Here is an 11,099-nt window from a genome sequence, read left to right as displayed (position 1 = left end):
ACATAATGGAAATACAAATAAGATACTTCCAAACATGCAGCTCCAGCTACTGTTCTGTGCTATGACAGACATGGTATAAAACACAAAGCACATCAAGCCTATTTAACAAAGGGCCTTGTGCCCTTTTTGTTAATTTGGAGAAGCATCTGCTCCATTTTCCAAATGCCGAAGAGCGGTGCAAGCTTGTGCTTGCACCATGCTTTGTTAATTCCCCCTTTGTCTTTAAAATCTGATATTTTATGTGCATGTTCACTGTTGCATGTGTTTTTATGCATTGGTTAAACAGCCTATTCATTTTGATTGTTCCCAAGCTTGGTTCAATACACTTAAAAAGCACTGTTTTTTACAAAACATAATTCGCATAGATATATTTGAAGTGGTGCAATGAATGAATCGCTGTGAACTGCAGTGGATTTCTAAAGGCCAGAGTAAAGGGATTTTTCTTATTCAATATTTTATTGAAGCTTATCAGAGTGAACAATAATAAAAAATAACATGAACAATATCTGTTGTATATTAGGATCCAGTAAGCAATTTCACAAAAAAAGGGTACGGATTATAGAGCAATAATAAGCAACATGTATGAGCAATGTAATCAATTCTATATATTGTATGTAAAGTATGACATGTTGTCAGACATCCCCAGGCACCCCATCTGGGAGCTAACTGTGCCGTGGGAGGAAGACATTAGCGTTTTCAAGTAATAATGTCAGTGTTATTAGCATAAGGTAGGTACAGTTTAACAATGAATGGAAATCAGTAAGGAACATGTCAGGTGGAGTGACTGTTCAGAGAGCAATATGGTAGGATAATTTGTTATATGTTATTGACTAGTAAGTAAAAATGGCATGGGCAAACTACCTGTGACGGAACAGGACACCACCGATTGGGTATCTCCGCCAGTAACCTGCTTCCTAAGCTCTGGAACACGGGATCCGTGATTCTGGCTATAGTTACCCCACTAACTCGACAGTACAAGCTTTAGAGTCATCCAGAATCAAATTGTTTATTCAAACACAAAGCACATGGAGATGAACACTTCTGGGACAACCCCTCCCCCTTAGTCAATCCACTCAACATACCCATCCCATAATAACAATATAACAATGGAATGCAGGTATTCAAACAACAACAAGCCCCCACCCCCACTAGCAAGAGTCTGATTAGTGCAGAGACAGCCTGACTGGGGTTTTTGGTCACCCTGTGCCCCTTATAGACACAGGGTGATTTACACATAAGAGGGACTGGGGATGCGGGACAAGGAGTCTCCCAACCTCCCTAAAGCAATTGGGGTTCCACAAGCCCCCCAACAAAGTGTCTCACGTCACATATCTCCCCTTTCGGCAGGAGACTAACACAGAAGGAGACCCCAAACGGGTTGACTTTGAAGTTAGTCCATAGTTCCAGTCCCCCAATGTCTGCACCCACACAGTACCCCAAACAAATTGTCAGAACAGATCACTACTCACCCAGCCAACCTCTGCATCTCTTGTAGAACACAACCCCTGCTGGGGAGAAGTGTGGACTGGTCCTTCTCCCTGGAGTCCATTTAGCCGCTGGAGAGAAGACAGGGTGACTGGGATCACTCCATCATGCTGTTGGGGATCTGGGCCGACTACCCAGCATCCCTGGGGTATGCAGGTGGAGACTGTAGTCTCATACTTTTTCTGTATGAAAATCCCCCAGTGCTTGTACAACAAGGCTGACATCCTCCTGTCCCAATGCCAGACCTTTTTCTGGGGTTGTGTAAGTGGAAACCGAAGTCCCATCCACTACCACAGGGAATCCATTTTCTATTAGTTGGGGGCAGAGGCCAGCAGCACTCTGCCCTGTTGCCAGCTCTTCTCCTGGATTGCTGTCAGTGAATACCGCAGTCCCCATTCACTAATATCAGCTCAAGCTGCAGTTGTGAGGTGCCGATTGCATTCTCACCCTGGAGCTCCTGCAAAGGTGACTGTTGTGGGCAGAGGCCAGTAGCATTCTGCTCAGCTTCCAACTGTTCCACTGGGAAGTAACGTGAAACATTGGTGACCTTGCACAAATCCTCCAGGGCCACCGATTGTTGTATGCAGGGGTCCACAGCACCATGCTCTGAAGTCAGCTCTTCTGCAGGAGGCTCACTGGGATGTTCCTCCTCAATAGAAAAGTCTATTAAATCCCCAGTCTCTGGTGGTGTCTGGGGATCAGGATTCACCATCTCCTGTCTGTGGAATCCAGAAGATGTTACTGGTGCTGGGCAGAGGCTAGCAGAGCTCTGTCCTGTTGTCAGCACTTCAGCTTTGGGAACAGCAATCTCCGCAGTTTCCACTGCCGACTCATAGGCATGCTGCTGAACGTGTTCTAGCAGTTTCCTGTATGCCCTTTCCAGATGCTGTTCTTTCCTTAGCAAGTGTTCTAGATCAGGTTCAAGCTCTGAGACCCCTGTGAGACGGAGCATAGCCTCTCTGTATTTTCGCAGGTCCTCAAGGGTAGGTTCCCCTTCGTCACCAAACACAAAAGCATCTGTAAGGCTCTCCCACAGCAATCCAGGGCCACCAAAGTCATATCAGTGCGGAGAGCATTCTGAAGTCTTTCCTAAATATTTCTGCTCTGCGTGCCATTGCAGAGCCCAATATTGATTGTCCAGCTCTATCTCTTGGTGGACCAGCCTGTCCAACTCAGATACCCATTGCTCCTGGGGCCGCTCTCCCAGGAATGCCATCTGCAACTTCCGTTGTGAACACTGGCCCCCCGTTCCCCTGGGGTTGGAAAGCACTTGCCCTGGTATATACCAGCAAGCTGGAGGGCGCCACTCCAGAGCCCCACCCAAATCTGCTGCCTGAGCTCCAGGTATTGATCCGCAGACACCGTCCTGGGGTATACTGAAAGGGAGATCTGCAGCACCCCCTCGAACTCTGATGCCAGGTCCATATCTCCGTTGGGTCGACCAAAGTCTGCTATCCCGATCTTGGATCCCAGTGGAGGTTTGGATGTCCCAGACTGCAGGAAGCATCCCACCGCTTGCCACCAATGTGACGGAACAGGACACCACCGATTGGGTATCTCCGCCAGTAACCTGGTTCCTAAGCTCTGGAACACGGGATCCGTGATTCTGGCTATAGTTACCCCAATAACGCGACAGTACAAGCTTTGGAGTCATCCAGAATCAAACTGTTTATTCAAACACAAAGCACATGAAGATGAAAACTTCTGGGACAACCCCTCCCCCTTAGTCAATCCACTCAACATACCCATCCCATAATAACAATATAACAATGGAATGCAGGTATTCAACAGGAATGCAGGTATTCAACAACAAGCCCCCACCCCCACTAGCAAGAGTCTGATTAGTGCAGAGCCGTCCTGACTGGGGTTTTTGGTCACCCTGTGCCCCTTATAGACACAGGGTGATTTACACATAAGAGGGACTGGGGATGCGGGACAAGGAGTCTCTCAACCTCCCTAAAGCAATTGGGGTTCCACAAGCCCCCCAACTAAAGTGTCTCACGTCACACTACCCATTAACAGTAAGGGCAAGGAGCTGGTGGGGGAGAGGAAGGGGTGGGATTAGATCCCCTATGGCATTCCCAATTGCTGATGATGGTGGTAGCAGTTTGGCACCCTTATGGAGTAGAGTGTCGATGAACACAGGAATCTGGGAGACTGGAGAATAGGGTGATTGATACGGTTATATTTGGGATAAAGAAGAAGTTGGGGAAGGGGAGTAAAAATGAAATGTAATAGGGCTATCAGCATGGTTTGTAACATATAATAAAATAAATAACGTGTGAGCATACCACAACATGGTAATACAATACAAAAAGCCGATGCCCTAGCATCCCTAAAAATAGGGGAGAAGGGTAAAAAAGGGGACAGTTGGGACTTTATATGAAGTGCACACAAATGGTTGGGATGTGTAACATGGCTATATTGAATATGAAATTGGGTCCACAGCATGGTAGCAAAGAAAAGCACTTTAATGATATAGGTCATCAATCATACAAATATCCACATAGGGCATAGGTACATACATATGGTAATGGATAAAATATTACAGTAAAAACAACATGAAATAAATAGGTATTGCACAAGTAAGGACAAGTTGGTAAAGCATCTCCAAATTCATGATATTGACAGACAGCAATGCTGATTCCAGAAAATGGTACAATATTGAATACGTTCACATCATATAATGTTTATAATCATCATATATGTTATAATCAATTTTAACCATCTTCCCTGTCCCTGCTGAAGAAAAGCAGGCCCAAACCATGATGCTGCCACCACCATGTTTGACAGTGGGGATGGTGTGTTCAGGGTGATGAGCTGTGTTGCTTTTACACCAAACATAATGTTTTGCATTGTTGCCAAAAAGTTCGATTTTTGTTTCATCTCACCAGAGCACCTTCTTCCACATGTTTGGTGTGGCTCCCAGGTGGCTTGTGGCAAACTTTAAACGACACTTTTTATGGATATCTTTAAGAAATGGCTTTCTTCTTGCCACTCTTCCATAAAGGCCAGATTTGTGCAGTATACAACTGATTGTTGTCCTATGGACAGAGTCTCTAACCTCAGCTGTAGATCTCTGCAGTTCATCCAGAGTGATCATGGGCCTCTTGGCGGCATCTCTGATCAGTCTTCTCTTTGTATGAGCTGAAAGTTTAGAGGGACGGCCAGGTCTTCGTAGATTTGCAGTGGTCTGATACTCCTTCCATTTCAATATTTTCGCTTGCACAGTGCTCCTTGGGATTTTTAAAGCTTGGGAAATGTTTTTGTATCCAAATCCGGCTTTAAAATTCTCCACAACAGTATCTCAGACCTGCCTGGTGTGTTCCTTGTTCTTTATGATGCTCTCTGCGCTTTAAACGGACCTCTGAGACTATCACAGTGCAGGTGCATTTATACGGAGACTTGATTACACACAGGTGGATTCTATTTATCATCATTAGTCATTTAGGTCAACATTGGATCATTCAGAGATCCTCACTGAACTTCTGGAGAGAGTTTGCTGCACTGAAAGTAAAGGGGCTGAATAATTTTGCACGCCCAATTTTTCAGTTTTTTATTTGTTAACAAAGTTTGAAATATCCAATAAATTTTGTTCCACTTCATAATTGTGTCCCACTTGTTGTTGATTCTTCACAAAAAATTACAGTTTTATATCTTTATGTTTGAAGCCTGAAATGTGGCAAAAGGTTGCAAAGTTCAAGGGGGCCGAATACTTTCGCAAGGCACTGTATATTGTATATATATGATATTGCATGTCCTTTCTCAATAAAATGTCTTGCCAGTGGCGATTGAGTTAACCTATCTCTTATAGAATATTTGTGGCATGCAAAATGATCTTTGATTTTTTGTGTGGTCTCACTCAAATAGAGGAGCTCACGTGGGCATTTAAACTCCCTAGCGGTATTCTCGAGTGTGGCTCGGGGTTAATATATAGTGTACAAAAAGCGATAACCCCGGGCCACACTCGGGATTACCCCAGAATGAAACTCATCTTCCCTCGCAATCCCCCGCCATCCTCCCCAGCCGTCCTCCAGGCATCCTCACTCTGTCTCCCCGCTGTGTGTTCGACCGATGCCGTCACCTGTCTTCCGGTTCCCTTCCCTGCGAGCGTTGCGATGCAGGGGTGTGGAACCGGCGGCAAATTCAAAAAGTAAATAAAATAAATGACATGATACAAAGTTGTTATCCTAACGGATTACACCGTATCAAGTCATTTACCTCAGAATTTCACCTGCTGACTTTTCCAGTGCCCTGCCTGTGCTTTTTTAGTTCTTTGTGCCTGGAAAATTAGGAATGACCATGGCATCCAAAAAGTGTTCTTTTTGCGCAAAATTTTTTTAAACGACTGGAAAACAGCGACAGCGAAACTTGAAGAACTGAGCTAAATTGATTTGTGTGAAAATTCGTCATTAGGTACGGAAAGTGAGGACGTCAGCGACGATTCTGCGACTGAGCTCAGCGATGTGCGGACTTGGTGCTCTATTGACTGCAGTACAGATTAGGCCGTGCCCCCAAGATTCCCATTTACAGGAGCACCTGGTATAAAAGTTGATGTTGACCATGACAACCCCTTGGCATACCTCTAATTATTTTTCACCAATGAGGTTGTTGAAAAAATTGTTACAGAGACCAACCGGTACAAAGACCAACAATGCGCTATGCATCAGAGGTTTTCAAGATGCAGAAAGTGGGAACCAGTGAAATTTCTGGGCCTAATAATTCTTCAGGGATTGGTGGGGAAACCCCTGCAGAAGTGGCATTGGACAACCAATTCATTTTTCGCCACTCCATTCTTTGGCACGGTCATGTCAGAATACCGATTTTCCCTCATAATGAAATATCTGCACTTTGAAAATAATGAAGAATTTGATGAAACTACTCATCCTGCACCAAGACTAAAAAATTTGGGAAGTATATCAAATGATTCTTCAGAATTTCCAATGGAGCTATGTGCCAGAAAGAGACATCAGCATAGATGAAAGTCTAAGGGCCTACAAGGGAAGGCTCAGGTGGGAGCAATACATTGCATCAAAGAGGGCAAGATTTGGTATAAAATCCTACATGCTGTGCGAATCATCAACTGGCTACATTTGGAATTCAGTGATATACACTGGAAAAAGAACAAAATTTGATGAAAAATACAGCAATTATGGAGTGGCAACATCTTCTGTTCTTTCACTGATTGAGCCATTGCTAAATCAGGGCTATTGTGTAAAAACGCACAACTTTTATATGTCTCCTGAACTTTATGAGGTTCTACTGCACAACAAAACTGATGCCTATGGAACCATAAGGGTTAACCGGCGCGACACGCCGCCAATGTTTGGCAAAAAGAAGCTGAAGACAGGAGAAATTATTGCTAGGTAGAAAGGCAAAATTATGGCACTGCGATGGAAGGACAAGAATGATGTGTGTCTAATGAGTACAGTGCATAACACCTCCACACAAGGTGTGAAAGAAGTCATGAAGCCACAAGTAGTGATAGACTACAACAACACCATGGGAAGTGTCGACAGAGCCGACCAAGCAATGACATTCTACCCAGCTATGAGGAAGCAGCAAAGAAGCTACTATAAAAAGATCTTCAGACATCTTCTTGAGCAATGCTTGTGGAAATCATACATTCGGCTCAAAAAAAAGGAGCAACAAGCCTTTGATTCATGTGGACTTTATTTGTAAAGTTGCCAAACAAATCTTTTGGAGTTACCAAACACCATCAATGGCTGTGAACAGATCTGGACGTCGGGCTTTTGGCGTTGTCAACCTGGAATGCCTGACTGGTCATCACATCACGGACTACATCCCACCAACTGAGAAAAAGTCAGCACCTACAAGGATGTGCGTGGTTTGTTGCTCGAAAAGAGATGACAGTGGAAGGAAAAAAAGAAAAGAAACCAGATACTATTGTCCCAATTTTGATGGTGGACTTTGTGCAGTCCCATGTTTCAAAATATTTAATACCTGAGATGTTTACTGAACCTTTATTACAGTGCCTAGTAATATCTCATTCCTTGTTTGTACATATTTCAGTGTTTTTGGTTTGATTATATTATTGAATAAAATGTATTATTATTATATTATAATTTATGATTTCGTGTTTCAAACTTTTTCATACCAGGGATGTCTACTAGACTCTTGTTTGGACAGATTTAAGTAGGTTATTCCTAAGAATTACAGGCCTAAAATATAACACAACATATTTCCATGTAAAACAATGTACTGCTTTTAGCACAAAAATTCTGACATAATCAGACCGCTAGGGAGGGTAACCACATAAATAACAAACGAGGATTGGCACGTATAAAATCCACTATTATCAATTCGATGACCTCTGTGTGAGTGAGTCAAAAATTTACCTTTTATCATACAGTTGCACTGAATGCAGCTCAGACAGGGGAATGAACCCATATTACAGGGGTCCAAAAATGTCATAGCAGGAGTAGGACAGTATTGATCAGTCCTCACTAGTCTATCATGTAATGTTTTACCCCATCTATGTGAGGGAAGAGGGGGTGCACAGAACTAAGACATTAATGGATTGTTCTCTTTGAGTGTAGACCAGTGTTTTCTGATGATACTGTGTAAACAAAAAGAAAAAAGGGTGAAACTGAGACACAAAAGGAATTCTTCTCTGCCTAGATGTTTCTCCATTAGAACATGCTAACCTCATCCGTTCTTTCTGTACCTTCTCTGAAGGTTAACCTCTCTGTGTAAGTCTCTCTTCCATTTCATCAAGACGATTTTGACATGTTACCGGATCACTAACTATCCTGGCTACTAAAGTCAGTTGACTTTTGCGTATTGATTTAAATACTCATGGTGGGGGGGCGTGGCCGGATGAGGAACATGGCGAACGTCTAGGAGAAGAGCTCCGCCGGCTCCTTGCAATAATCCACCGCAATCCTCTCTCTAGAGGAGAATCCGCCACTCACATCAACTACCCTAACCCCTGGGGACCAGATAAACCTAAAATTTACAGCGAAAAAGCCGCCGAACACAGCCATCCAGCCGCGGCCTACTCGCAGGAAAAGCCTCGGCCTTTCCTAAAGCAGTATCCGGCCGCATCCGCTCTCCATCCCCTCTCCAGAGGACAATCTACCCTCAATACCGCCCACCCTATCACCCAGGGGACCTGATCAGTAAAAATTTGCAGAGTAGGCTGGAAGCGGACTGGAGAGGAGCGCCGCCGATCGCATAGCTAATCTGCGGCAATCCTCTCTAAATACGGACCTGAGCAGCACATCTTTGTCCCATCCAGCCTCTCAGGACCCTGGGGGACACGATCATCCAATTATTTTCAAAATCGAGCCACCGGGAGCAGATTTACAATCGCGGCCTAGTTAGGCCTAAGAGGCAATCCACCATAATCTTGCTGCCGGACATCATCCTGAGCCCCATCACTCACCCCAGCTGCCCTATGGGAGCATAGGTATCGACCGATGCCTATATTTTGCGGGGTTGATTACAAAAAAGGGGTTTGAGCAGGATCGGCGAGAGAGGAGCATCGCCTACCTTACTCCCCAATCTGCAGCCATCCGGCTCCCAGGATCACCTGGGTGGAGAGTCGGTGTACCCACAGCTAATCTGATCCTCCCTGGAACCTTCATCCTGCTTTTTGGTCCGAAATACACGCTGCAGGGAGGCAGACAGGTTTGAGGCCTAGCAGACACTGCATCCAGAACTTTTCCTAAAGGGACGATCCATATATCACGGTGGACTGGGTAGGCACTGAATTCTTCACTTTTTGCCATCCTTCACTTGCTCAAGCCCAGCCTATCCTGCTTTCTGCCTCAGCTACAATCTATCCTAAACAGTGGATCCCTCTCTCCTCAATCCACCTTTATAATTTGCCTTCCTGATCTCATTCAATATCATTTCTTAGCAAGCAGAAATTCTGACAAGCTTCACCCTGAGAGATCATAACGTCCTCACAGACTTACCTATGCCTCTAAATTGCATTCCAAATTAATGAATTACAGTCGATGAAACATATAAGTGATATCTTCTCAGTGCGCAATCGCGGAGCAGCGTAGATGGCCGCTTAGCTCCGAGGCTCCGTCTCGCCCCAGACCATCCGGCCCCATACAGCCACATTGAGCAGCGCAGCCGACACAGGACCCCACCATCCAACTCGGGGCACACCAAGGATCAGTTCTATGGCCTTGGGGACGGTCCGCAGGGATCTCTCCCGCAACCCGGGCTTCGGAGCGGAGGCTCCAGGCCTACACAAGATGGCGCCGCCCCCGCGCCGGAGGATCAAGATCCCGGGACGGAGGGGATGGAGGACAGCGACGGAGGGGGTCTCCCAACCCCCCATGCACTCCCGGAAGGCGCAGTGAGTACCAGCATCATCGCGGTCCCATCCCCTACCTCCACAGAGTCGCTTATCAGGCACACCCTAGGGGATTTACTCCACACCCCAGTCCGAGGCCTACAGTGCAGCCCCTCAGTATCCAACCTCTCTGAGCTTACTCCCCCTGCTCACTCTTTGGACTTTCATGCTATGATGTCGGCCTTCTCTAAGATGCTGTCTGATGGCTTAGCGCAGACAGCAAGCCAAATCACACACACCATTCAAGCAGACCTACAAAACCTGGGTTCCAGAATTGAAATCATGGAGTCCAAGATGGACCAAACAGTCTCCAGGACGAACCAAAACACTGACCGCATTCAGGATCTAACAGATCGCCTGGAAACCGCCATTTCCAAAATTGATGACCTTGAAAATCGCTCACGGCGTTACAACTTTCGCATTAGAGGATTGCCTGAAGCAGTTCAGGATGTCCATGACGCTGTCCAAGGATTTATTGCCTCCCTGATTCCCAACATCCCAGCACATAGGCTGGAGTTAGACAGGGCACACAGGGCCCTTCAAGCACCCCGGAAGGATAATCTCCCCAGGGACATTGTGGTAAAGCCACACTTTTATAAAGTGAAGGAAGAAGTCATGCGACTGGCCAGGTCCTCTGATCGTCTGGAAATTCAAGGACACCTGGTCCAAATATTCGCGGACTTATCGCCCCTGACGATCCAGAAAAGGCGTTCTCTTAAACCGCTTCTACATGCTTTAACCCAAAAGGCAATCAAGTACTGGTGGTCGTTCCCATTTCGTCTTTCTTTCGCCTACAAGAGTAAGACACTTGGTTTCTCTAGCTTTCAGGAAGGCGAAAAACTCCTTCTACAATTGGGCATCATCTCCCTGGAACTTTCACGTTCTACATCCCCGGCTCCAGCTGGCCCATCCAAAAGGCCTTCTCCAGCCAGCCCCATTGCCCAGGCGTGGGTGAAGAAGCAATCTAAGCGATCCAAGGACTCGCATGTCACCTGAACTGCTTTCCAGCCCCTTTTTTTTGTGTTCCAAATTTTTCTTCCACCTCCTCTCTCTGAGAAATGTTTTCATTTTTTTTTTCTCAGATAGGGGACTCCTTGGACTCTTTTTTGAACTCTGTTCCCGGTTAATTTCAGGCCTGGGATCAGGCCGGGTGTGTTAAGTTGGTTAAATTCTTGCTATCTGTTGCTATTTTTTTTTTTTTTTTTTTTACAGGTTGGCCGTACATTGAAATCTTGCTGTACGGCTCTTTTCTTGCTCGATATCCCCCATACCTCATCCT

The sequence above is a fragment of the Pelophylax lessonae genome (assembly GCF_965119305.1).
Source record: "Pelophylax lessonae genome assembly, chromosome: 2".
Lineage (NCBI taxonomy): Eukaryota > Metazoa > Chordata > Amphibia > Anura > Ranidae > Pelophylax > Pelophylax lessonae.
Note: the sequence above shows the minus strand (reverse complement) of the source record.